Raw genomic sequence first — 26259 nt, 5'->3', positions numbered from 1 at the left:
ATCTACAGTCATGTTTGTAGCTAATGAGAAGGCTGAAGATTTGGGATATTTAAAAGGAGCTTTCTTACCCCCCCAGAAACCATTTAAAGGCCATTTCAGCTTTAAAACCCCCAAAAAACATATTTATTTCAGCAAAGTGAAAACTCTCAATTTTTGGTTGCCTGTTGGTAGGTAAGCCTGCTTGTTGGTGGGGCTGGCACCAGGGCTGGACTGGGACAAAAATTTGGCCCTGGACTTCATCCTGACCAGCCCACTTTAATTTTGAAAAAATGCACAAAAACAGTATATATATATATATATATATATATATATATATATATATATATATATATATACTGTTTGGGGGGTGAAGGACACAGGGGGACACAGTGGGGGGGTGGAGGACACAGAGGGACAGCATGGGCGGTTGAGGACACAGGGGGACAGCGTGTGTGTTTGGGGGGGGGGAGGTGGAGGACACAGGGGGGCACAGTGGGGGGTGGAGGACACAGGGGGGCATAGTGGAGGGGTGGAGGACACAGGGACACCGTGGGGGGTGGAGCACACAGGGGGACACAGTGGAGGGGGGGTGGTGGGCACAATGGAGGTGGAGGACACAGAGGGGGTGGAGGACACAGTGGGGACCGTGCAGCCATTATTTTCACAGGCTGTCACTCAAACTGGTACACTGAGCCATCGGCCCACCGGGAAACTCCCGGTAGTCCCGATGGCCAGTACATGCCTGGCTGGCACTGTATACATGAGGCCCACCATGTCTGCACTTCGTACGCATGAGGGCCCTGGCTTAAGATAATTAGGGCTTCAATCATCGCGCCCCGGCCCTTGATGTGAGCCGTGTTTGTTTTGCTTTCTGGAGGTTCAGAAACATCTCTATCCTCCTGAATTCTAACCCTCCCTGGAAAAGAAAACACCCCCAGCTTGCACAAGCGGTTTATTTAACTTGTATTAGTAGTAAAACATGTGACCATTATTCCAAGGTCTGCAAAGAATTCACTTTCTTAGAGATCTGAGTCAGTTAAAGGAGAACTCCAGGCATAGCAGGAAAGTGAAAGCTGTGCACTTTGATTCTTCTTTTCGACCACACCCTTTGGTATTAAAAATAACAATCCCAGAAAAGTTCAGAGCCAACAGTAAATAGAGCTTGGCTCAAGAAGAAAATAGTTTGGTGAAGCTGGACAAACTAGCCATTGCACAGAATGAATTTTAATCGAATGGCAGCCCCATCCACAATAGAAGCCTGCACACCTATTGGGAAGATACTGTACCATACTGCAACCTTCAGTTAAAGTTAGCTTGTAAAGCGAGATATATGGGAGCTTCTACTGCTGATGTTTATTAACAGGTGCAGGTTCCAGGGTTACCATTGGGTCCTGGACTGATTTCACTTTCTCTTGGTTCAAACTTACAGGTGCGACCTAGCTTAGTAGGTGCATATCCACCAATTTTCTGCACATTTCCACACATTGCGTGTAGGGCAGCCCATCCATTTCAATGGGCTACATGAGAGAAATGTGTAGAATTTCCCTGACTTTTTTCTAAAAACGCACCACACTGGATGGCATGGTGCTGTGGCACCATGCATTTTGGAGTGTGTAAACGCACACATTTGCAGATGTGATTGGGCGCCACCAGGAATTAATGCCACCGCCGCGCGTCTATTTGTTAAAGGCAACGCGTTTCCGTGTGTGATGGGAAACTGTGTGATTTCGCGCCCATTCCCAACATGCATAGATGTGAACCTAGACTAATAAATGCCAATGGTCCAGATAGAAATATATTCCAAAGATAAAAAGACGTTATCACAAATCCAACGCAATTTAGGTATCCGGGCTACAAAGATACAAATATAGGATTCATAAAGCCTCATAATCACATTTCAATTGTAAAAGCTGCCTAATGTTGGTAATCAAATAATCCAAACATAGTATGATTAGAAAAATGGTTCAAACTGATATGAATGGTTTGACATACTGGATAGTGGTAGCTGCAATATGAGTGTATGATAGTGAATAATAAAAGAAAGAACACAATAAATAAATAATAATAAATATAAATATATACACTCCAATTCCCAGCGCTGTGCCTCAGAAAAAGAAAATGGGGGCCAGAGATTTGAAGTCCAGCAGCCACAGATACATCTGGATGAGAGGTGCTGACTGCCAAGGGGTGAGTGAGTTCACCATCCATCCCTGTCTGCGACTGAAGTCTCCCCACTTCTCTCACCTGCCTATGAGTGAGTACACTAAGGTAAACTTGGATTCTCAGAACACCCCTTACATCGGAGTTCCCCTTTACACCAGAGGCCACAGTGTCCCCCCTTAAATCAGGGTTCCCAGAACATCCCTTATGTTCGAGTCCCCAGAGTTCCCCCTTACATCAGAGTCTGCAGAGTCCACCCTTACAGTGTAAGGGAACTCTGCAAGTTCAGATGTAAAAGGGGAACTCTGTGGACTCTGATGTAAAGGGGGACTCTTGTTATTAACTTCATATGATTAGAAATGTTATTTAATTGAAAAATATATGTATAGTTTTTACTATTAAAAAAAAAATAGCTGTGAGCCGCTTAAGTGTTCGGGTTTGACTTGAAGAAAAGGTGGCAACCCTAACTGATATACCTCCTTAGACCCAGTCTGTTTGGGCAGTATGGCCACCTGCTGACTTGTCATCACTCACAGGCAGCTTAACTCTTCAATAAGGCACAGTAGTTGCATTCAATGCAATTTTACTTCAGACTTTCCAGAGCCCTGTTTCTGTGAATAAGTAACACTGATGGGGAACAAGGAAGAAATGTCCAGGGTCTAGCGAGGACTAAACTAACTAGCACTAAAGAGGAGGGGAGGACAGAGGAAGATACCAAAATCAGAGTAAGCAAGTTGCAGTTGCCCCAAATCACCACTAGATGTCAGCATACTACAGAAAAATGACAACTTCATGCAGTTCAATATAACACATAAACAATACATAGACACGGGTCAGTGAGTGTGAATATGCTCCAAAAATAACTTTTTTTTTTTTTAAAGCTTTTTCTGATCTAAAGTAATGTTAATTTTTTTGTTTTTTTTATTTTGTGTATTTTTTGGCGGTCATTGGATCACACAAAATGAAATGTCATGTTGGTCACATGTGATCTACACAGAGACAACCTGGATTCGTTTAAATTGTAGAAGTAATAAAAAGGACGGCAATCACAATGAAAAGAGTAATGGAGAGAAATTGGGGGATCCTGGAGGCTGTTCAATCCATTATGACCGAGAAAAATGACTCCGGGAAGATTTTTTTTTTTTTTAAATCCAGGACATCGGAGTAACGTAGGAGTTTGATGGGAATAAAAACAGATGGCTGGTTAGCTTCCTGCCGGTGTTAGACTGACACAATCCTAAATTATATGCAAACCCCAATCTCTACATCCTAAAATGAGCTTCATGGTCATGTCATTTCAAAAGCAATATTTAACCCTTTAAATCTGCAGCTTTTATTAAAATAATCTCTGGTGATCCGGCCAAGGAGGTCCTTCTATAAACCCTTCCTGCAGCAAGGTGACAACACTATGTGCCAGTATCTCAGCTGTGTGTTGTCACCCTGTCCCATAGATCTCCAATGGGGAGAACAAGTGGGTGTTCCAGCAGTCATCATCCCGGCATGGTCCTCGGGGATCACCCTCCGCCTGGAGGAATGGCAAGCAGTCATCACTGGGGTGCATGCAGACTGGAAGTGGCCGCAAAGAGGCTGCATGAGATCAGCATTATTTTTTATCTATCGATTCATCCATCTACCCATCCATTTTTTATTCTATCTTTCTTTTTATATATTTTGCTCTCTTGAAAGGAATCTCGCTATGATTGAGATTTATATTTTGTCTTTTATCAGGTAATAGTATGGATAATAATGTTTCTATCTATCTATCTGTTTATGTTTTATATTTACCTTATCTTTCTATTATTTTTTCTTTGAGCTTTGGGTGGCCCTGTCACCCTTCTCTATCTATCTATCTATCTATCTATCTATCTATCTATCTATCTATCTATCTACCCATCCATGTTTTTATCTTTCTATCTATTTATATCTATCTATATCTCTCTCTATCTATCCATGTTTTTATCTGTCTATATATATCTATCTATATCTATCTATTCATCTCTCTCTCTATTTATCTATCCATGTTTTTATCTACAGTGGTGTGAAAAAGTGTTTGCCCCCTTCCTCATTTCCTATTCCTTTGCATGTTTGTCACACTTAAGTGTTTCGGAACATCAAACCAATTTAAACAATAGTCAAGGACAACACAAGTAAACACAAAATGCAATTTGTAAATGAAGGTGTTTATTATTAAAGGTGAAAAAAAATCCAAACCATCATGGCCCTGTGTGAAAAAGTGATTGCCCCCCTTGTTAAAACATACTATAACTGTGGTTGTCCACACCTGAGTTCAATTTCTCTAGCCACACCCAGGCCTGATTATTGCCACACCTGTTCACAATCAAGGCATCACTTAAATAGGAGCTGCTTGACACAGTAAGGTCCACCAGAAGATCCTTAAAAGCTACACATCATGCCGAGACCCAAAGAAATTCAGGAACAATTGAGAAAGAAAGTAATTGAGATCTATCAGTCTGGAAAGGGTTATAAAGCCATTTCCAAAGCTTTGGGAATCCAGCGAACCACAGTGAGAGCCATTATCCACAAATGGCGAAGACATGGAACAGTGGTGAACCTTCCCAGGAGTGGCCGGCCGCCCAAAATTACCCCAAGAGCGCAGCGGCGACTCATCCAAGAGGTCACAAAAGACCCCACAACAACGTCCAAGGAACTGCAGGCCTCACTTGCCTCAGTTAAGGTCAGCGTTCATGCCTCCACCATCAGGAAAAGACTGGGCAAAAATGGCCTGCATGGCAGAGTTCCAAGGAGAAAACCACTGCTGAGCAAAAAGAACATCAAAGCTCGTCTCAATTTCTCCACAACACATCTTGATGATCCCCAAGACTTTTGGGACAACATTCTGTGGACCGATGAGACAAAAGTGGAACTCTTTGGAAGGTGTGTGTCCAAGTATATCTGGCGTAGAAGGAACACTGCATTTCAGAAAAAGAACATTATACCAACAGTAAAATATGGTGGTGGTAGTGTGATGGTCTGGGGCTGTTTTGCTGCTTCAGGACCTGGAAGACTTGCCGTGATAAAAGGAACTATGAATTCTGCTGTCTACCAAGAGATCCTGAAGGAGAATGTCCGACCATCTGTTCGTGTACTCAAGCTGAAACGAACTTGGGTTCTGCAGCAGGACAATGATCCTAAACACACCAGCAAGTCCACCACCGAATGGCTGAAGAAAAACAAAATGAAGACTTTGGAGTGGCCTAGCCAAAGTCCTGACCTGAATCCTATTGAGATGTTGTGGTATGACCTTAAAAAGGCCGTTCATGCTCGAAAACCCTCTAATGTAACTGAATTAGGACAATTCTGCAAAGATGAGTAGGCCAAAATTCCTCCAGGACGCTGTAAAAGCCTCATTGCACGTTATCGCAAACGCTTGGTTGCAGTTGTTGCTGCTAAGGGTGGCCCAACCAGTTATTAGGTTTAGGGGGCAATCACTTTTTCACACAGGGCCATGATGGTTTGGATTTTTTTTCACCTTTAATAATAAACACCTTCATTTACAAATTGCATTTTGTGTTTACTTGTGTTGTCCTTGACTATTGTTTAAATTGGTTTGATGTTCCGAAACACTTAAGTGTGACAAACATGCAAAGGAACAGGAAATGAGGAAGGGGGTAAACACTTTTTCACACCACTGTATCTATCTATCTATCTATCTATCTATCTATCTCACTCTCTATCTATTCATCCATTTTTTTTATCTGTCTATATATCCATCCATCCAGGGGCGAACTGACCATTCGGGCACTCGGGCACTGCCTGAGGGCCCCATGCCACTAAGGGGCCCCATCAGGGTTGCCAGCCTCAATAAAAGCAGGGACAGTATGTAAAATCTGTGTTTTTTTTTAAAATCCCAAGATTATAGCTGCTCCAGTACCTTTTCAGTGTGTGTATATGTATTCTGCGTGTGTATACTGTTTGTGTATATTGTGTGTCTTTGTGTGTATACTATATGTGTGTGTATAGTGTGTGGCCCCATAATTTATTGCCTGGGGGCCCTATAATCTTCTATTGCCCGGGGGCCCCATAATCTCCTATTGCCCGGGGGCCCCATGAGTTGTCAGTCTGCCCCTGCATCCATCTCTCTCTCTATCCATTTTTTTTTTATCTGTCTATCTATATTTATCTATTTATATCTATCTATCCATTTTTTTATCTATCTATCTCTCTACCTATCCATCCATTTTTTATCTATCCATCTATCTACGTATCTATCTCTCTCTCTATCTATCCATCCATCCATCCCCCAGCTATCTATCTATCTGTCTGTATATCTATCTATAGCCCTGTACACACAATCAGAATATCACACAAAAAATACTGCTTTCAATGCAAATAGAATCGGATTGTTAGTACACAGCTTTCATCCAAAATTATCCGAAGGGACAGACACAACATTTTTGTATGATACCAGATCGTATAATTTTCATTTAATGAGTAAAGTTTTCTTCCTTCAAATACAATGCAAATGACTCATTACATCACTTTCCGAAATGTTATTCTGTCGTATGAGAAATTTCATAATAGTAATAGTAACCCATTGGTTTTCAGTATGAGATTAGCATCCAAAAAATCTGTCTGTCTGTCTGTCTGTCTGTCTATGTCTATCTGTCCGTCTATCTATCTATCTATCTATCTATCTATCTATCTATCTATCTATCTATCTATCTATCTATCTATCTATCTATCTATCTCTGTCTATCTGTCTATCTGTCTATCTATCTATCTATCTATATATCTGTCTATCTATCTTTCTGTCTATCTATCTATCTATCTATGTCGTTCTCTTGGAAGGGATCTGACTATGAATGAGATGAATATTGTATCAGGTAATGGAAAGGAGTGAATGGTTTGTACTGTAAATCCAGTAAAATGATGAAGATTAGTACAGGGAATAATAGAAGTAAACTCTCATGATCTCTGGTCAGATGGTGACCCGGAAGGCCGGGTACATGTTTCCATCTTCTATACAGCTGGGTAAGCAGTCTGGGGGGTGATTTGGTGTCACATATAATAATACTCAGGATGGTAATATAAGGCGGTGATGCCAAGGGTTGAATCACCCAGGATTATAGTTGGTCTCGTGCTGCCAGCATGGACGGTGCCCAGGAAAGGATTACATTACTACAAATCATGAAATATTTAGGACATTCAGGATTCTGGGTTAACCAGAGAGATGTCTTATTAATAGAGAAGAATTGATAGGCCATTCATGGAGGGTGACGCTACAACAGGTGTGCCGAGATCTACACAACGTTCTGGGTTGTCAATGAACTTCTTACCATAAATGATGGCTAACTCCTCACCAAACAATCTGACCTCATACACAGCTGTCTATCTGGTTATCCTATCATTGTAGAAATGCCCCCAATGATACGCTAGTACGGGCGCTAGGAGTCCAAGAGAGGAGGGCTTTAGGAGCCAAGAATGACCCAAAATCCCAACTCCTAAGTTAGGAGTCCCTAAGGGCTTGTTTTTCCATTGCTGCCCCTATGATCTTCATTAGATCGTCTTTCAGAGGTTGATTGACGGGTGGCAGGAGGCAACATGTCTCCTCGCCACCTCTTTTAATCCTCAAAAGCCCATATTAGTGCATGTAGTTGCAGGTTGGTTGTGGCAAGGCTCCATTCACTGGAATGGGTTGCATTCTGTGGTGGTACTGCCCAGCGAACATTTTTTGATGCAGCCACATAATGTGTACAGCCTTGTCTGACTGCCTTTGCGGCTTAAGAGGTATGACCGGGGGTGCTAGGAAAGGTGATTTGGTGGAGGATTTGTGTTTGGAGGGGGGAATGAAGGATTTGTGCTACTCAGAGGAATTTGGGGTGTTTGTGCTTTGAGCTAGAAGAGGTGATATGTAGGGAGGATATTTATTCTAGGAGGGGAATTGTATTTTTTTGGGGGGCGAGTTTGTGCCAGTAGGGATGATTGGGGGGGGGGTATTTGTGCTCGGAGGGGAATTTGGGGGGGATTTGTGCTAGAAGGGAATATTTTTGCCGGAAGGGGGATTTGGATGGGGGGGGGGGAGTGTACTCAGGGGGTGAATTTGAGGAATAGAGGATTTGTGCTAAGAGGGATTTTTTTGGGGGAGGGGGGTGCTGGAGGGATTTAGGAAGAGAGAGGATTTGAGCTGGGAAGGGAGATGGGGGGAACTGGGAAGAGAGGGATCTTATGCTTAAGGGGTAAGCATGCAGATTAGTGTTCATTTTTTTTTTGGGGGGGGAGGGAAATTTTTGCTAATACATAATGCTCATACATCTTGGACGGTTGGGGTTGTGCAGTTTGACATGCTCGCCCTGGGCTCTAAATGGCCTTGTCCCAGCACTGCCTGAGCCCTGCATTCTGTACGTAGCACACCCCTTAACCCTGCACTTTGTATGTAGTGCACCCCTAAACTCTGCATTCTGTACACAGCACACCCCTGAATCCTGCACTCTGTATGTAGCGCACCCCTAAACTCTGCACTCTGTATGTTGTGCGCTCCTTAAACCTGCACTCTGTACACAGCGCACCCCGAAACTCTGCACTCTGTATGTAGCACACCCCTAAACCCTGTACTCTGTATGTAGTGCACCCAGAAACTCTGCACTCAGTACACAGCATACCCCTAAACCCTGCACTCTGTGCACAGCAAACTCCTGAACCCTGCACTCTGTACTTAGCACACCTCCTGAACTCTGCAATCTGTATGTAGCACACCCCTACAACCCACACATTGTATGTAGCCCCCCTGAAAACCCTGCACTCTGTACACAGTGCACCCCAACACCCTGCACTCTTTACACAGCACACCCCTAAACACTGCACTCTGTATGTAGCGCACCCCTAAACCCTGCACTCTGTACATAGGCACTTCTAAACCCTGCACTCTGTACATAGGCACCTCTAAACACTGCACTCTGTATGTAGAACACCCCTAGACCCTGGGGGGGGGGGGTTCCCAACTGAGTCTTTGCCCCCAGATGAAAGACTGTCTAGCTTTACCACTGCCTCTACATGGTGCTGTGTGGGGAGATTGTGGGCTGGGGGGCACAACTGAAATCTGTGGGGGGGGGATGCAGCCCACCCCAGCACCCCCCTAGATACAGCGATGTGGCATTTCCTTGGTTGGTGCTATTGGGAATCCCTGTATTCACTGCTGTCAGTGCTAATACAAAAATAGCAGCCCCGGCATCCCCTCTGCCTTGCCTGGATACTCAGTGCCGCCTGCCTCGGCTACTATGCTGGCACGGCATTCCCCGCGTCCCTCCATACGTGCCTGTGACGAGGTTGTCGTGGCTTCTATGCTTGCATGGCGTCCCTCCAGACATGCCTGGCCGCATGCAGGCCGCACATGCCCGGTGTATATCATTTTTAATAGGATTTTCAACAGCGCAACACAATGCTTGTTCCTACTCTATGGAAAGTAGAAGTGTCTCTCCACTGGTAGATATCCAGTTTTATTTTGTAAAACAAGAAAAAGCCAACGCGTTTTGGGGGTTGCAAGGTTCCTCCTTCCTCATGGTAATGTGAGGCTAGCTGAAACGGGCCCGGGTTACACTAGACCCCCATTACCCTATAGGCAGGTGTTGGCCTTTGGTTTGTTCGATGATCTGAAGAACCATATGACTAGAACACTAATGCCCTGTACACACCGTTAGACTTTCCGATGGAAAATGTGCGATCGAATCTTGTTGTTGGAAAATTCGACCGTGTCGGACTTTTTCCGACGGAATTTTCAACACACATAGTTTGAGAGCAGGATCTAAAATTTTCTGACAACAAAATCCGATTGTTTAAATTCTGATTGTATGTAGATAATTCCGAAGGACAAAGTGCCACGCATGCTCAGAATAAATTATGAGACGAAAGCTATTGGCTACTGCCCTCTTTATAGTCCCGTCGTACGTGTTCTACGTCACCGCATTCTGAACGATCGGTTTTTCTGACACTTTTTTTTTCAAACCGTTTTTGTAGTCGGAATGTCTGACCGTGTGCATGGGGCATTAAGCTCTAAATGCCGGCTGGGAATAGTAAATATTAATATTTTATTTTTATGTTGCAAATAAATGAAGACATATTTTGTCAATGTCAATGTGCACATCATAAAGAAAATAGAAAATGCTTTGCCTCCTTGAAATGATTTCCCTTGTGTGTTCTTCAGGAGGAGCCGGCCTCCTATGAAGACAAGGAGATGGCGGAGTGTCCTCATCTTAGAACAAAACAATTACATGTAATGATGCAAGAAATCTGCATACCTTCAATTAAGTATTATTTGGGTGTGAAGGGCCGTGTTCCATTGGAGGATGGGGAGTGTAAACGGCCACCACCCTGTCCCACGTAGTTAGTCACTGACACTGAGCGTTGTTTGCGGTGGCCAAGTCACACTTTTAATTGCTCCTTTGTCTCTCGGTGGATAGATAACAATGAAGATATCCATTGTAAGACCGGTAATAATTATCTTCATGCAAAATTTACCATCGCAAGTGGAATCGCTGAGGGGCCAGGGAAACTATTGCTTAATTGCTTGCCGTTTACAACCTTCAATGCTGCTGGCTCCTGCTTTCTCAGTGCTGCTTCCCTGAGCTTCCAGTCTTCACAAGGAAAGAGTTAACAGTGGACAGTTCAGTCTCTGTGCAGTTTGTTGGTTTAGACAAGGGAGGGGGGAGAAGCAGGGGAATGCCTTGCCTGCTACAGGGCTGTGTGTCTCTATTGATGAACACAGAGTAAGCAGACACAACTCTAGTCCATGCATGCAATGGTGGCTGCATAGGAAACTTCAAGAGAAAGGAGACATCCTGAAACAGGAAATCTGGAGCTGCAGTCAGGTCACCAGCTTAACCACTTGCCTACTGGGCACTTTTACCCCCCTCCTGCCCAGGACAATTTTCAGCTTTCAGTGCTGTCACATTTTGAATGACAATTGTGCGGTCATACAACGCTGTACCCAAATGACATCTAGATATTTATTTTCACACAAATAGAAGTTTCTTTTGGTGGTATTTAATCCCACTGGGTTTTTTTATTTTTTGCTAAACAAACCAAAAAATACCAAAAATTAAAAAATATTTTTTTGCAAACAGGTAATTTTTTTCTACTTCACTGATGTGCACTTCAGCACTGATAGATGATAGGCAGCACTGATAAGCGGCACTGAAGGGCATTGATAGGCACTGGTAGGTGGCATTGATGGGCACTGATAGGCAGCACTGATAGGTGACACTGATGATGAGGCACTGATATTCATTGATTGGCAGCACTAGAGGGCACTGATTGGCAGCACTAGAGGGCACTGATTGGCAGCACTAGAGGGCACTGATTCTGACTGTACTGATAATTAGAACACTGATTATCAGTGCTGATGTCCCTTTAACCACTTAAGGACCAGGCCTCTTTTTCAGATTTGGTGTTTACATGTTTAAAACTGTTTTTTTTTTTGCTAGAAAATTACTTAGAACCCCCAAACATTTTATATTGTTTTTTTTTTCTAACACCCTAGAGAATAAAATGGCGGTCATTGAAATACTTTTTTTCACACCGTATTTGCGCAGCGGTCTTACAAGCGCACTTTTTTTGGAAAAAATTCACTTTTTTGAATCAAAAAATAAGACAACAGTAAAATTAGCCCAATTTTTTTTTATATTGTGAAAGATAATGGTACGCCGAGTAAATTGATACCCAACATGTCACGCTTCAAAATTGCGCCCGCTCGTGGAATGGCGTCAAACTTTTAGCCTCAAAAATCTCCATAAGCGACATTTAAAAAATTCTACAGGTTGCATTTTTTTGCGTTACAGAGGAGATCTAGGGCTGGAATTATTGCTCTCGCTCTACCGATCGCAGCAATACCTCACATGTGTGGTTCGACCACCGTTTTCATATGCGGGCGCTACTCACGTATGCGCTCGCTTCTGTGTGCGCAAGCTCGTCGTGACGGGGTGTTTTTAAAAAACTTTTTTTTTTATTATTTATTTTAATTGATTTTATTTATTTTTACAATGTTTTTTTTTTTTTTTAAATGGATCACTTTTATTCCTATTACAAGGAATGTAAACATCCCTTGTAATAGAAAAAAGCATGACAGGTCCTCTTAAATATGAGATCTGGGGGGCTCAAAAAGTCCTCAGATCTCATATTTGGACTAAAATGCAAAAAAAAAGAAAAAATGACATTTAAAAAAAATATACCTTTAAGAGGTATGGGCGGAAGTGACGTTTTGACGTCGCTTCCGCCCTCCTATGGTATAGAGACGAGTGGGGGCCATCTTAGCCTCACTTGTCTCCATACCCAGCTAGCGAAAGGACCCGATCGCCTCCGCCGCTACCGACGGCTCCGGTAAGCGGCAGAAGGTGCGGGAGGGCGGCGGGAGGGGGGGTGGCACCTCTCCCGCCGCTGATAGCGGTGATCTCGTGGTGAATCCGCCGCGGAGACCACCGTTACCGGTACAGACGACCAGCGCCTGAAGAGATGGATATCTCGGTTGTGGCAGCAGCTGCTCCCGTTACCAAGATATCCCTCTTCAAAAATAGGACGTACATCGTCGTGCGCTGGTCGGTAAGTGGTTAAAGTGATTGTAAAGGATTGTTTTTTAAAAAAAATAACAAACATGTCATACTTACCTCCTCTGTGCAAGGGTTTTGCACAGAGTAGCCCCGATCCTCCTCTACTGGGGTCCCCCAGTGGCGCTCCTGGCTCCTCCTCTTCTTGAGTGACCCCAATGGTGAGCCGCATTCCCTGGGGGCACTCGTACGGGGGTGCTCCCGATTTCTCCTGCTGCTGCGTCCATTGACACAGACCCCGCCCCCGGTGTCCCTGGATTTGATTGACAGCAGTGTGAGTCAATAGAATACATTAAGGTGAAAAACCTTGAGGATTTACAACCCCTTTAACACAAGCTGGTTATCAGCTTTCTTCTTCTCACCTTTACCCCGATCTGTGATCAGCTGTGATTGGCCCTTTACACCAATCTAAGATCAGCTGTGATTGGCTCTTTACACCAATCTGAGATCAGCTGTGATTGGCTCTTTACACCAATCTGGGATCAGCTGTGATTGGTCCTTTACACCAATCTGATCAGCTGTGATTGGCCCTTTACCCTGATCTGTGATCAGCTGGGATTGGCCCTTTACCCCGATCTGTAATCAGCTGTGATTGGTCCTTTACTCCGATCTGTGATCAGATGAGTCTGAAGGAAAGGGAGATTAGACGCATATCAAAGGGCCGGTGTTCTGCCGTATAGTGTCCGGCCATCATATAGTGTCCGCCCCGTACTGCGCATGCGCAGTACGGAGCAGACGAAGCTTCGGAAAATTTCCGAAGCTGAACGGCGCCTGCGCCGTGAGTGGAGGTGGTAGCCCCACCATCCAAGCGGACATAGGGTTGTGAGTATCAAAGGGCGCATGCGCAGTACGCAGCGGACACTATCCAATGGAGGACGTTATTAGACAAGACACCGGTTCACACCATGAATTGCACAGGAACACGTTGTGCGTTTCCTGTGCAATTCACAAGTGATCTGCATGCACTGTGATTTCAGCCCATTCATTTCAAAGGGCTGAAATTGCATTGGATTGCACCAAAAGTAGTGCATGTGCTATGTTATAAAACACACAGAAACCGGATTACATGGTACTACTGTACAATGCGATCCAGTGCAGGCAAACGCACTGCATTTGAGGCATCATTAAAGTGGTTGTAAACCTAGCTACACCACTTTTACTTACAGGTAAGCTTTTAATAAGACTTACCTGTGGGTACTGGAAATATCTCCTAAACCTGCATGATTTAGGAGATATTTACAATATACGCTTGCTCTGATGTCACCGGCACATGCGCACTGAAGAAAGGGCACGATCACGCCGTTTCTAAGGGACTCGTGCCATGACCAGCGTCTCCTGCGTGCATGAAGATGGACGCGGCCACCAGCGGAGACATTGGGGGCTTCCTTTGCAGGTAAGTGCAACATAATGGGCTAGTATGCAATGAATACTAGCCCATTATACTTTTACTTTGCAGGAGAAACCCATCAGGGTTACCTCCTCTTTAAGTTAACATTGACACCCTCTGTAGAATGCAACTGCAGTGCATTTTGAACGTGGTGCAGGAAAAGCGTACGGAACAAAAGTTTCCCGCACTGCACTCGGGTGTCGACTGGCCCTAAATATACCCTAAAGCCAGCTGTAGATGGATCAAATCTCGGCCTCTTCAGCAGGGATTTGATCCATCTATGGGCAGGCTGGTTGTACTGAAGCTGATCCATCGATCGACTTCAGTACAACCAGCCTATCTGATTTTTTGCAGGCAACCACTGTCGGCAGCTATAGCTGCCAGCAGTGACCATTGTGTTCTGCCGGTGGGGAGCAGCTGCAGGAGGGATTCAATGTCAATCAGTCATTGTTGATGGGGGAATCGGGCAATCGGCACCCGTGGTGGAAGGAAAGAAAATTGCATAATCTATGGGCTGCTTTCTAGTACTGTATTGCCACTGAATATGTTATCCATCAGATTACTGATACAATGTAACAATGTATTATGAGTATTGATCAGCATGAGTAGTGATCAGCATGAGTAGTGATCAGCATGAGTAGTGATCAGCATGAGTATTGATCAGCATGAGTAGTGATCAGCATGAGTAGTGATCAGCATGAGTATTGATCAGTATGAGTAGTGATCAGCATGAGTAGTGATCAGCATGAGTAGTGATCAGCATGAGTAGTGATCAGCATGAGTAGTGATCAGCATGAGTATTGATCAGTATGAGTATTGATCAGTATGAGTATTGATCAGTATGAGTAGTGATCAGCATGAGTAGTGATCAGCATGAGTAGTGATCAGCATGAGTAGTGATCAGCATGAGTAGTGATCAGTATGAGTATTGATCAGTATGAGTAGTGATCAGCATGAGTAGTGATCAGTAGGGTGTACCCTGGAGCAGTATCCAGAGCTCCTAGTTTTCAGGGTGGTAGATTTAAACCAAAAATTGCTAAAAACGTTTTATTTTTCCCTTCTGATTGCTCAGCATTAGCTGTATGGATGTAATCAGCACAATCCCTCTCTCTAGTCTATTCTACAACACTGGGAGCTTGCTTCCTATATGACAAAGGACCATGACGGTCATTTGGCAATCCCCTCCTCCGCTCACAATGACCAGATCTGGCACATGGCTGCCCCCCGGCTCTTCTCCACCGGCCACCTCTGATGTTCTCCATGTGAAGCCTTTCATGTGGGCCCCACTTCAGCCCTTCCGTCAGATCAAGTTCAGACCGGCCCGGGCACATCGGCTGATGGAATGTGGAGCAGAACACTGCATGGGTTGTTTAAACCCACATGCGGGGGTTCTTGTTCACACGCCATGCCTCCAATGTATATAAACATGTCAGAAATACACAGCGGCAGGATTTCCAGGTGTTCAGGTGCATCTCCCACAATCCTCGGGGAGAACACCGGCTATGAAAAGGGCAAACCATCCCAATCACCTTTATTGATGGGACAGGCTGGAATCAAATTGGTTGATAAGCTATAGTCTAGCCAGAGCACATTTGTACAGCTCAGCCCCCTGCTGTAGCCTTTCACTTTGTGACTGAGGAAAGGCTTCCTCCTGACTGCAGCAGACTGATGACATCATCTGAGCCTAGGCTAAGCTACAATGTTGCAGTCTGATTACTGGGATGGGGGGGGATGAGGAAATGCTTCTTCCTGGCTGCAGCTGACTGATGACATCATCTGAGCCTAGGCTAAGCTACAATGTTGCAGTCTGATTACTGGGATGGGGGGGGGGGGATGCTTCCTTCTGGCTGCAGCAGACTGATAAAATCATCTGAGCCTAGGTGAAGCTACAATGTTGCAGTCTGATCACTGGGGTGAGGGGGGGGGGGGAGCAAGAGGAAATGCTTCCTCCTAGCTGCAGTAGACTGATGACATCGTCTGAGCCTAGGCAAAGCTACAATGTTGCAATCTGATTACTGGGGGGGGGGGGGGGGGAATGAGGAAATGCTTCCTCCTGGCTGCAGCAGACTGATGACATCATCTGAACCTAGGCAAAGTTACAATTTTAGAGTCTGATTACTAGATTAAGGGGGGGGGGGGTGGAGCCTGAAGAAATGCTTCCTCCTGGCTGCAGCAGACTGATGACATCATCTGAGCCTAGGCAAAGCTACAATGTTGCAATCTGATTACTGGGGGGGGCGGCATGAGGAAATGCAAAGCTACAAGGGAGGAGATATTCGCAGTCCCTATAGGTAAGGCTTATTATAGACTCGTATAACAGAGTTCACTGCCACTTTAAACATGTGTGCGGAGAAAAAAAAAAAAGAAGCAATAATGACTCTGGCAGTGAAAGGATTAAAGAGCATTCAGGAGGTGGTGGGATGCGGGTTAAGTGGAGTTAGACAAAAACCTAAATAAAAGTGAAAATATAAATCTACCCTTGGTAGGTCTGTAGAATTTATAATAATTTAAAACAAAACTCGTGACATAAGCGAATATTGTCTAAATCTAAGAGTCATGTGTATTTCTTCCAGATTTGTGCAGTAATCCAGTGTGAGACTTCCTGTAATAAAGACCGCTCACTGCTGCTCTCTCTCCATGTGCAGAGCGACTGGTCTTTTCTCCGCCCCCCTCCTGTCGTTTTCAGCAGTGGGTGGAACCTGCTGGGCCCCTCCCACAGCTCTGCTCAGGCTATGTACAGCGCAGTGATGATGTCACGGCTACGTTTACATAGTAAAATCTGGATTTGGTAAAGACGTTTGGTGCACACAAAGTGGATTTAGATCCCTTCTGACTATTAAGGAACATATTTAAATTATCTTTTTGTGCACGGACTCCCCCTTTAAGACTTAATGCTCAGATACTTGAATGGGCCCGGTGGTGAGAGGTTCCCTTGGAAGCTCCCGGCCATGAAATAGTAAGGTGGACGGGTTTAATGACATTATAGTTTGCTGGAAGGTGACCAGGGAAGAGTATAGAGTCATCGGCGGAGACGGCCGCGCTCTGTTCACATCCGGTAACATGATCTTATCGCGCTCTTAATGCCTTGGCAACAGAAAACACGGGCAGCCACGATCGTTTCAGAGCAGCCTTCAGATAAGCAGGATACCGAGCAATCTTCCCGAAAGATCGGAGGGATACGGTGTCACCTGGACAGAGCTGCAGTGTATACACTGTAACCTATACTGTCTGCAACATCAACAATAACATGTGGTGTACTCAACATTCCTGATCGGCAGGTTAGGAGACACAGCGACGTGTCACACAGAACACGTCACAGGTCACTTGAGAGCAAATAAAAGATCAAAAGAACATAAAGTCTATTCTTAGACTCCCCATACACATTGCAATCTGGCCGTACAATTTCTGTACAGTCCTTTTTAGATTCACCAAAACCTCATCCATCCAATCACTTTTCATCCAATCTGGCAAACCCTTGTGCTACCTACTTATTGGAGGCTATAAAGGAGATTGTGCAATCAAATTGTAACGTGTGTGTGGTGAACGTTGGGTGAATCTACTGCAATCTGGCAGTTATTTTGGGGTAACATTTGTCACAGTTTTATGACCGATGTTGTTGTTTTGTATTCCCGATCGTTCTTTGGAGACACGAGGGTGTAAGATTGTTCTGCAATCCCAGGTATTGGGGTGTTGTTTCGGAATCTTCGTTATCAGCGTCTCGTCGTTCTGGGGTTCCCAGGTCGGAGTTCTGTTATTCTGGGACTGCAATCTGCGCTAGTTCAGGTTGATACATCAAGTTTCAGCAGATGGGGCTCAGGGTTGGTCATATTTAGCACTTTTTCTCAAATGATGAACCTGAACCCCCCCTCCGACACTAACTGACCCCCACTCCCTACCCTAACGTTTCCAACATCCCAGGAACCCCAACAATAACCCTCCCCGAATCTCCAACAATAACCTTCCCTGTAACCTCTTACCTTCCCCTAACCTAACACTAAACCCAGCACTAACTCTCCCACCAAGTCTAACAATAACCCTCCTTATCAGGTTACCACTGTTCTAGACCCCCTATGGCATTGGACCATTGTTCTGGGACCATCTTGCGTCAGTGGATAACTATTATGGACCTCGTGGGTCAGTGTTGCACTGTTCTGGGATGCCTTGTGTCCTGGACCACTATTCCGGGCGCCATGTGTTAGAGGACCACTATTTTGTGGTTCTTATGTCAGAGGACCTCTATTCTGCTCTCCTTGTGTCAGTTGACCACTATTCTGGACTCCTTTTATCAGAGGCCCACTATTCTGGATTCCTGGTGTCAATGGCCCACTTTTCTGGACTCCTTGTGTCAAAGGACCACTATTCTAGGTTCCTGGTTTTAGCGGACCACTAATCTGGACCCATTGTGTCAGTGTTGCACTGTTCTGGGCTCCTTGTGTCAGTGGACTACTTTTCTGGGCTAGTTTTGTCAGTTGACCACTATCCTGGATCCCTTGTGTCAGTGGACCACTATTGTGGACCCACTGTGTCAGTGGTGCACTGTTCTGGGCTCCTTATGTCTGTGTACCACTATTCTGGACCCCTTGAGTCAGTAGTCCACTATTCTGGGCTCCTTGTGTCAGTAGACCATTATTCTGGGCTCCTTGTGTCAGTGGACTACTATTCTGGACCCCTTGTGTCAGTGGACTACTATTCTGGACCCCTTGTGTCAGTGGACAACTATTCTGAACCCCTTGTACCAGTGGACCACTATTCTGAACCCCTTGTACCAGTGGACCACTATTCTGAACCCCTTGTGCCAGTGGGCAACTATTCTGAACCCCTTGTTCCACTGATGTGGACTACTATTTTGGGCTCCTTGTGTCAGTGGACCTTTTTTCTGCTCTCTTTGTGTCAGTTGACCACTATTCTAGTGGCTCCTTTTGTCAGAGGCCCACTATTCTTCTCTCCTTGTGTCAGAGGACCACTAATCTGGGCTAATGGTTCTTGGTGTAAGTGACCACTATTCTGGATTCCTGGTGTCAGCGGCCCACTGTTCTGGACCCATTGTGTCAGTGTTGAACTATTCTAGGCTCCTTGTGTCAGTGAGCCACTATTCTGGACCCCTTGTGTCAATGGACCACTATTCTGAGCTCCTTGTGTCAGAGGACCCCTATCCTGGGCTCTTGGTGTCAGTGGACCACTATTCTGCATTCCTGGTGCCAGCGGCCCACTGTTCTAGACCCATTGTGTCAGTGTTGCACTATTCTGGGCTCCTTGAATCAGTAGACCACTATTCTGGGCTCCTTGAGTCAGTGGACCACTATTCTGGACCCCTTGTGTCAATGGACCACTATTCTGAGCTGCTTGTGTCAGTTGATCACTATTCTGGGCTCCTTGTGTCAGAGGACCACGATTCTGGGCTCCTAGTGTCAGTGGGTCACTATTCTGCTCTCCTTGTGTTACTGGGCCACTATTCTGTTCTTCTTGTGTCCGAGGACCACTATTCTGATCTCCTTGTGTCAAAGAACCACTATTCTGTTCTTCTTGTGTCCGGGGACCACTATTCTGGGCTCCTTGTGTAACTGGGCCACTATTCTGCTCTTTTGGTGTCAGTGGACCACTATTCTGGGCTCCTAATTAAGCACTTTTCTTGTGTCAATGGATCGTCCGTGGTTTTGGAACCCATGTGTCAGTGGGCAGAAACATTAAAAACTCACATATTAGCATGTTTCTGTTCTTGGACTGTTCTTGTTGCAGTGTCCCATTATTTAAATTATTTAGAAACAGGTGACATTCCCACCCATTCCACATTCCCATTTATTGCCTGTCTGACAACCCAGGTACCATACAATATATGACTCTGCAAGGTGGGTCCAAATATCAAGGGTGCGAGATCACTGAACATTCACTAATAAATATTGTTAAAGCGATATTAAACCAAAAACCAAAAATGTAATATATTGCAGCTTACCAATCATTAGAGGTAGCGGCTGCATTCGTTTTATTTTTTTAGGCTTTATCTCCCTCTGTTTTCACCTGGTGATCAGACCAGTAACACACCCCATGTATTATAGTGTCTCCTCTCTGGACAATGGAGCACCCTCACCTTTGGGCAGCAGCCTGGATGGAGGGGAGTGTTAGATGGAGTAGCAGATTTAAATACACTAACAAATTGAAGCCAAACTCCAGCTCACACTTTATAATCAGTTACAGCAAACTCTTTGTTTTTTTCCCTTTTGGGGGTAAAGATTTTGCATGAATAAATAAAAACTGATCGTTGTAAGCACCCCTGCCAGTGGTAAGTGGTTTGTTTCATCCATGCAACCCGATAAATACTGCTGGAGAGCTTGTGCTTCTGAAAAACAACAGACTTGCTGGCTGGATCACCAGCTGAAAATAGAAGAAAGAAAGCCTAAAAAAAAAAAACGAATGCAGCCACCACATCTAAGAATTGGTAAGCTGCAATATAATAAATTATATAAAAATAAACTTTCAGTAACTCTACAAATCTGCGGGCAGAAATTCCCGACATGTCACAATATATATCAGCAGTGTCAGTTTTCAGAACACCGCCTTCATTACCATTAAAAATCAGGCTTTAAGCTCCACTCCGGTGACTTTGTCTAGACTGAGATGATGTCACCAGTCTGCTGCAGGCAGGAGGGAGCATTTCCTTAATTCCCCCCCCCCCCCCCAGAGATCAGACTGCAGCATTGTAACTCTGTCGCTAAGTAGAAGGCTGCAGTAAGGGGGCTGATCTGCGTCAGACATTTGTATACACAATCATGAACTACACAGACACCAGGATTGTGACATCTCTGTGCTGTCATCTCAGTCTAGGAAGGAGCTGCTGAGCCTAAATGACGCCGGAAACAAAGACGGAGCCGTCCTTCTGGGGAGAAAAGCAGGTGAAAGCATTGACAGAGGGAGTACTGTGACCTCTGTGTGACGAGCTGGCTACAAATTAATAAAGCACTAAATGGGACGTTCACCTAAAAAGAAAAAGAAAATAAATGCAGGCACCACATCTAAAGCCTGTTAAGCTCCGATACATAAAAAAAAAAAAGTTCTAGGATATTTATAGTCCAAATCAGGAGATTAGAAGAGGGTGACAACACTTCTCTATATACAGAAGGGTGAGTGAGTGTTGTCACCCGAGGACAGGATGTGTGTTACTGGCAGGATCACCAGGTGAAAATAAAGAGAAAAAAAATTAAAATAAAAAATGAATGCAGCCACATCTAAAGCCTGGTAGCTCCGATACATAAAAGCAGGAGATCAGAAGAAGGTGACAACACTTCTCTATAGATACAGTACAGTGAGTGATCGTTGTCACCCGCGGACAGGAAGCTACTGACAGGATCATCAGGTGAAATTAAAGGGAAAAAAATAAAAGGAATGCAGCCACCACATCTAAAGCCTGGTAGCCCCGATACATTAAAAAAAAATTGTTCTGGGATATTTATAGTCCAAATCAGGAGATCAGAAGAGGGTGACAACACTTCTCTATATACAGAAGGGTGAGTGTGCGTTGTCACCCGAGGACAGGAAGTGCGTTACTGAAAAAATAAAAAAATAAAGCAGCCTAATTTTTTAGTCCAAATCAGGAGTCGAGGGTGACAACACTGCTCCATAGATACAGTACATTGGGTGAGCGTTGTCACCCGAGGAAGGAAAGTTGTTACTGGCAGGATCACCAGGTGTAATTATAAGGATGACAGGTGAAAATAAAAGATAAAAAGTGAAAAATAAATAAAGCAACGTCTAAAGATTGGTAATCTCCAATACTTAAAAAAACTGTTCTAGGGTATTTCTGGTCCAAATCAAGAGAGTAAAAGAGGATGACAACATTTCTCCATAGATACAGAAGGGTGAGCGAGTGTTGTCACCCGAGGACAGGAAGTGTGTTAGTGACAGGATCACCAGGAGAAATTAAAGGGAAAAAAAAAATGAATGCAGCCACCACATCTAAAGCCTGGTAAACTCTGATACATAAAAAAAAAAAGTTCTAGGATATTTATAGTCCAAATCAGGAGATCAGAAGTGGGTGACAACACTTCTCTATAGATACAGTACAGTGAGTGAGCGTTGTCACCTGAGGACAGGAAGTGTGTTACTGGCAGGATCACCAATAGAAATTAACAGATGAAAGTAAAAGATAAAAACTGAACAATAAATAAAGCAACCACCACATCTAAAGATTGTTAATCTCTAATACATAAAATAAAATTGTTCTAGAATCTCAGGGATATGCAATTAGCAGACCTAAAGCTGTTGCAGAACTACAAGTCCCATGAGGCACAGCAAGACTCTGACAGCCACAAGCATGACACCCAGAGGCATGATGGGAGTTTTGCAACAGCTGGAGGTCCGCTAATTGCATATCCCTGCTATAGAGTATTTATGGTCCAAATCAACAGAGTAAAAGAGGGTGACAACGTTTCTCCATAGATACAGAAGGGTGAGTGAGTGTTGTCACCCGAGGACAGGAAGTGTGTTAGTGACAGGATCACCAGGTGAAAATAAAGAGGAAAAAAATGAATGCAGCCACCACATGTAAAGCCTGGTAAGCTCTGATACATAAGAAAAAAAAAAAAAAAGTTCTAGGATATTTATAGTCCAAATCAGGAGATCAGAAGAAGGTGACAACACTTCTCTATAGATACAGTACAGTGAGTGAGTGTTGTCACCCGAGGACAGGAAGTGTGTTACTGGCAGGATCACAGGTGAAAGTAAAAGATGAAAACTGAAAAATAAAGCAACCACCACAGCTAAAAGATTTGTAATATCTAAATTAGTAATAACTAATATCTAGAGTATTTCTGGTCCAAATCAAGAGAGTAAAAGAGGGTGACAACATTTCTCCATAGATACAGAAGGGTGAGTGAGTGTTGTCACCCGAGGACAGGAAGTGTGTTAGTGACAGGATCACCAGGAGAAAAAACAAAAAATGAATGCAGCCACCACATCTAAAGCCTGGTAGCGCCGATACATAAAATCAGCAGAAGAGGGTGACAACACTTCTCCATAGATACCATACAGTGAGTGAGCGTTGTCACCCGAGGACAGGAGGTGTGCTACTGACAGGATCACCAGGTGTAAATAAAGGGAAAAAAAAGAAAAAGAATGCAGCCACCACATCTAAAGCCTGCTAAGCTCCGATACATAAAAACAAAAATGTTCTAGGATATTTATAGTCCAAATCAGGAGAGCAGAAGAGGGTGACCACACTTCTCTATATACAGAAGGGTGAGTGAGTGTTGTCACCCGAGGACAGGATGTGTGTTACTGGCAGGATCACCAGGTGAAAATAAAGAGAAAAAAAGAAAAGGAATGCAGCCACCACATCTAAAGCCTGTAAGCTCCGATACATGAACAAAAAAAATCTTCTAGGATATTTATAGTCCAAATCAGGAGATCAGAAGAAGGTGACCACACTTCTCTATAGATACAGTACAGGGAGTGAGCGTTGTCACCCGAGGACAGGAAGTGTGTTACTGGCAGGATCACCAGGAGAAATTAAAGGGAAAAAAAGAAAATGAATGCAGCCACCACATCTAAGGACTGGCAAGCAGCAATCTATGAAACCCGTCCATTATATGACATTTTTATTTTTGCGTTTCGATCCATCTTCTCATTTGATCGTCTATAAGACAGAAATAAATGCTGCCATTGGAGGTGACAGTCCAGCCTTACCTCTAGAGGAATGAAGTGCGTTGTGTGGGCTCCTTGCCCGTACTCAGGAGTCTGTGCCCCGGGGTCCTATGTAGAGGGGCCCCAATGCTTATCCCCGGTGCCAAGGCATGAATGAATCGCAATCCCGCTGCTCCAGGTAGTGTGTGTTGTGTGCGCCTCCTTCCCTCCCTCCCAGTGACTCCAGTAATCTGAAGACTCTGAGTAATAAAGCTCAGGGCTACACCTCCACATCCAAGCCAGCCAAGAGGAAAAAAGAGAAGAGAGCGAGCAGGCGGACTCCTCTCCACACTTCCCAACCTCTCCTATTTCTATGCCAGGAAGAAGAGGGAAAAGAACTCCAGGAAAGTTCTTCCTGCGATGGAGAGACAAGCGGCGGCCGCGTCTCCTTCTGCCTTTGTTGTGTGTGACAAATAGGTCACATGGAAAGAAAACGCATCGATGTCGCCTTTGTCAAGTGTTGTTGGACTCAGTGAGACGATGTAGAAATCGCCTTGTTGTTGTTGTTTGATCAGCGGCTCCGGCACTCACTGATCCCTTCACTGAGCTTCAGGATAAGTCAATATTATCCGAGGGCCACTTCACACCACATGCGGTCCAGTGCGTTGTTTTATCTGCATCTAAAACGCATGGAAAGTGGGTTATATGGTTTTTAATGGCATTGTTCACACCAGTGCGGTCAGATCCGGGGCGTTCCAGCTCCAGAGAAAAAAAAGTAGAACATGCTGCATTTTTCCTGCACTGGACTGTACTGCAACACTGTAAAACGCATCAAAAACGCACATAGACACATCAAAAAAACTGAAAAAAAACACACAGGAACAAACATGTCCTTAGGGCCAGTTCACACCACAAAAACACACTTCAGATCCGTTCCGGATGCGTTTCTGCATGCACGTTTTTAAAGCGTTTTTGATGCATTCCGGGTGCTTTTTGTTATCTTTTTCCTTGTTTTTTTTACTATACTAGGGTCCAGTGCTTTTTTGATGCATTTTTTAGGCACAGTTTACACCATATAAATGCAGTCCGGATGTGTTCCAAATGCTTTTCTGCATGTGCAGTTTTAATGCGTTCCAGTGCATTTTTGATGCATTTTTTAGGGCCAGTTTACACCATAGAACGCACCTAAACACACCAAAAAAAAAAAAAAAAAAACGCACAGGAACACACATGTCCTTAGGGCCAGTTCACACCACAATAACACACTTCAGATCCGTTCCGGATGCGTTTCTGCATGCACGTTTTTAAAGCGTTTTTGATACATTCCGGGTGTTTTTTGTTCTCTTTTTCCTATTTTTTTTTTTTTTACTATACTAGGTTCCAGTGCGTTTTTGATGCATTTTTTTATGTCCAGTTTACACCATAGAAACAGTCCGGATGCGTTCCAAATGCTTTTCTGCATGTGCAGTTTTGATGCGTTCCAGTGCATTTTTGATGCATTTTTTAGGGCCAGTTTACGACCATAGAAACAGTCCGGATGCGTCCCAGATGCTTTTCTGCATGTGCAGTTTTGATGCGTTCCAGTGCATTTTTGATACAGTCCAGTGCACCCCCCCCCCCTATTTTTTCTTAACCTTTAATAAGGACATGTGTGTTCCAGCACATTTTCTGGTGCATTTAGGTGCATTTTTGATGCGTTTTACAACGTTCCAGTACAGTCCAGTGCAGGAAATATGCAACATGTTCTACTTTCTTTTTTCTGGAACTGCAAACGCTGGTGTGTGAACTATGCCATTCAAAACCACATAACCTACTTTCCATGCATTTTTGATGCAGAAAAAAAACCCCGCACTGGACTGCATGTGGTGTGAACTGGCCCTTAGGCGTTTCAGTGTGTTTTTGATGCGTTTTAGGGCCAGTTCACAACATAGAAATGCAGTGCGGATGCATTCCAGATGCTTTCTGCATGTGATTTGGTGACGTGTTTTTGATGCGTTTTAGGGCCAGTTCACAACATAGAAACGCAGTGCGGATGCATTCCAGATGCTTTCTGCATGTGATTTGGTGACGCGTTTTTGATGCGTTTCAGTGCGTTTTTGATGTGCATTTGGTGCATTTTTGATGCAGTCCAGTGCTCACTCCTCTTTTTTCTTAACCTTAAATAGGGAAATGTGTGTTCTAATATGTTTTTGGTGCGTTCGAGTGCGTTTTTGATGCGTTTTACAGAGTTCCAGTACACTCCAGTGCAGGAAATATGCTCCATATGTTCTACTTTTTTTCTGGAACTGACTGCACTGCTGTGAACTATGCCATTGGAAACCATATAAGATACTTCCCATGCGTTTTTGATGCAGAACAAAAACGCACTGGGCTGCATGTGGTGTGAACTGGTCCTTATTTAAAAGAAGGGGGGATGCACTGGACTGCATCTAAAATGCACCAAAAACGCACATGCGAAAAAGCATCTGGAATGCGTCCGGACTGCGTTTTTATGGTGTGAACAGACCCTTTGTCAATATTGTCTAAGGGCCAGTTCACACCACATGCAGTCCAGTATTTCTGCATCAA

At 44.3% G+C, this 26259-nt stretch overlaps 1 protein-coding gene across 2 annotated transcripts in view; it reads right to left on the bottom strand.

The window, feature by feature from the left end:
* PRRT3 (proline rich transmembrane protein 3) overlaps positions 1–24160 on the bottom strand; it is a 113288-nt gene extending 89128 nt beyond the window's left edge. The window contains exon 1 of one of the 2 annotated variants that reach the window (XM_077451771.1): positions 23755–24160. The gene's annotated coding sequence lies outside the window, so the exon portion shown is untranslated. The remainder of the gene's footprint in view (positions 1–23754) is intronic. The other variant, XM_077451773.1, reaches the window with a different exon arrangement.
* Between the last annotated feature and the right edge of the window lie 2099 nt (positions 24161–26259).

The sequence above is a fragment of the Lithobates pipiens genome, unplaced genomic scaffold (assembly GCF_037356315.1).
Source record: "Lithobates pipiens isolate NorthernLeopardFrog02 unplaced genomic scaffold, aLitPip1_a1.2 Scaffold_23, whole genome shotgun sequence".
In the NCBI taxonomy this organism is placed as follows: Eukaryota; Metazoa; Chordata; class Amphibia; order Anura; family Ranidae; genus Lithobates; species Lithobates pipiens.
This window is presented reverse-complemented; position numbering and strand designations above follow the sequence as displayed.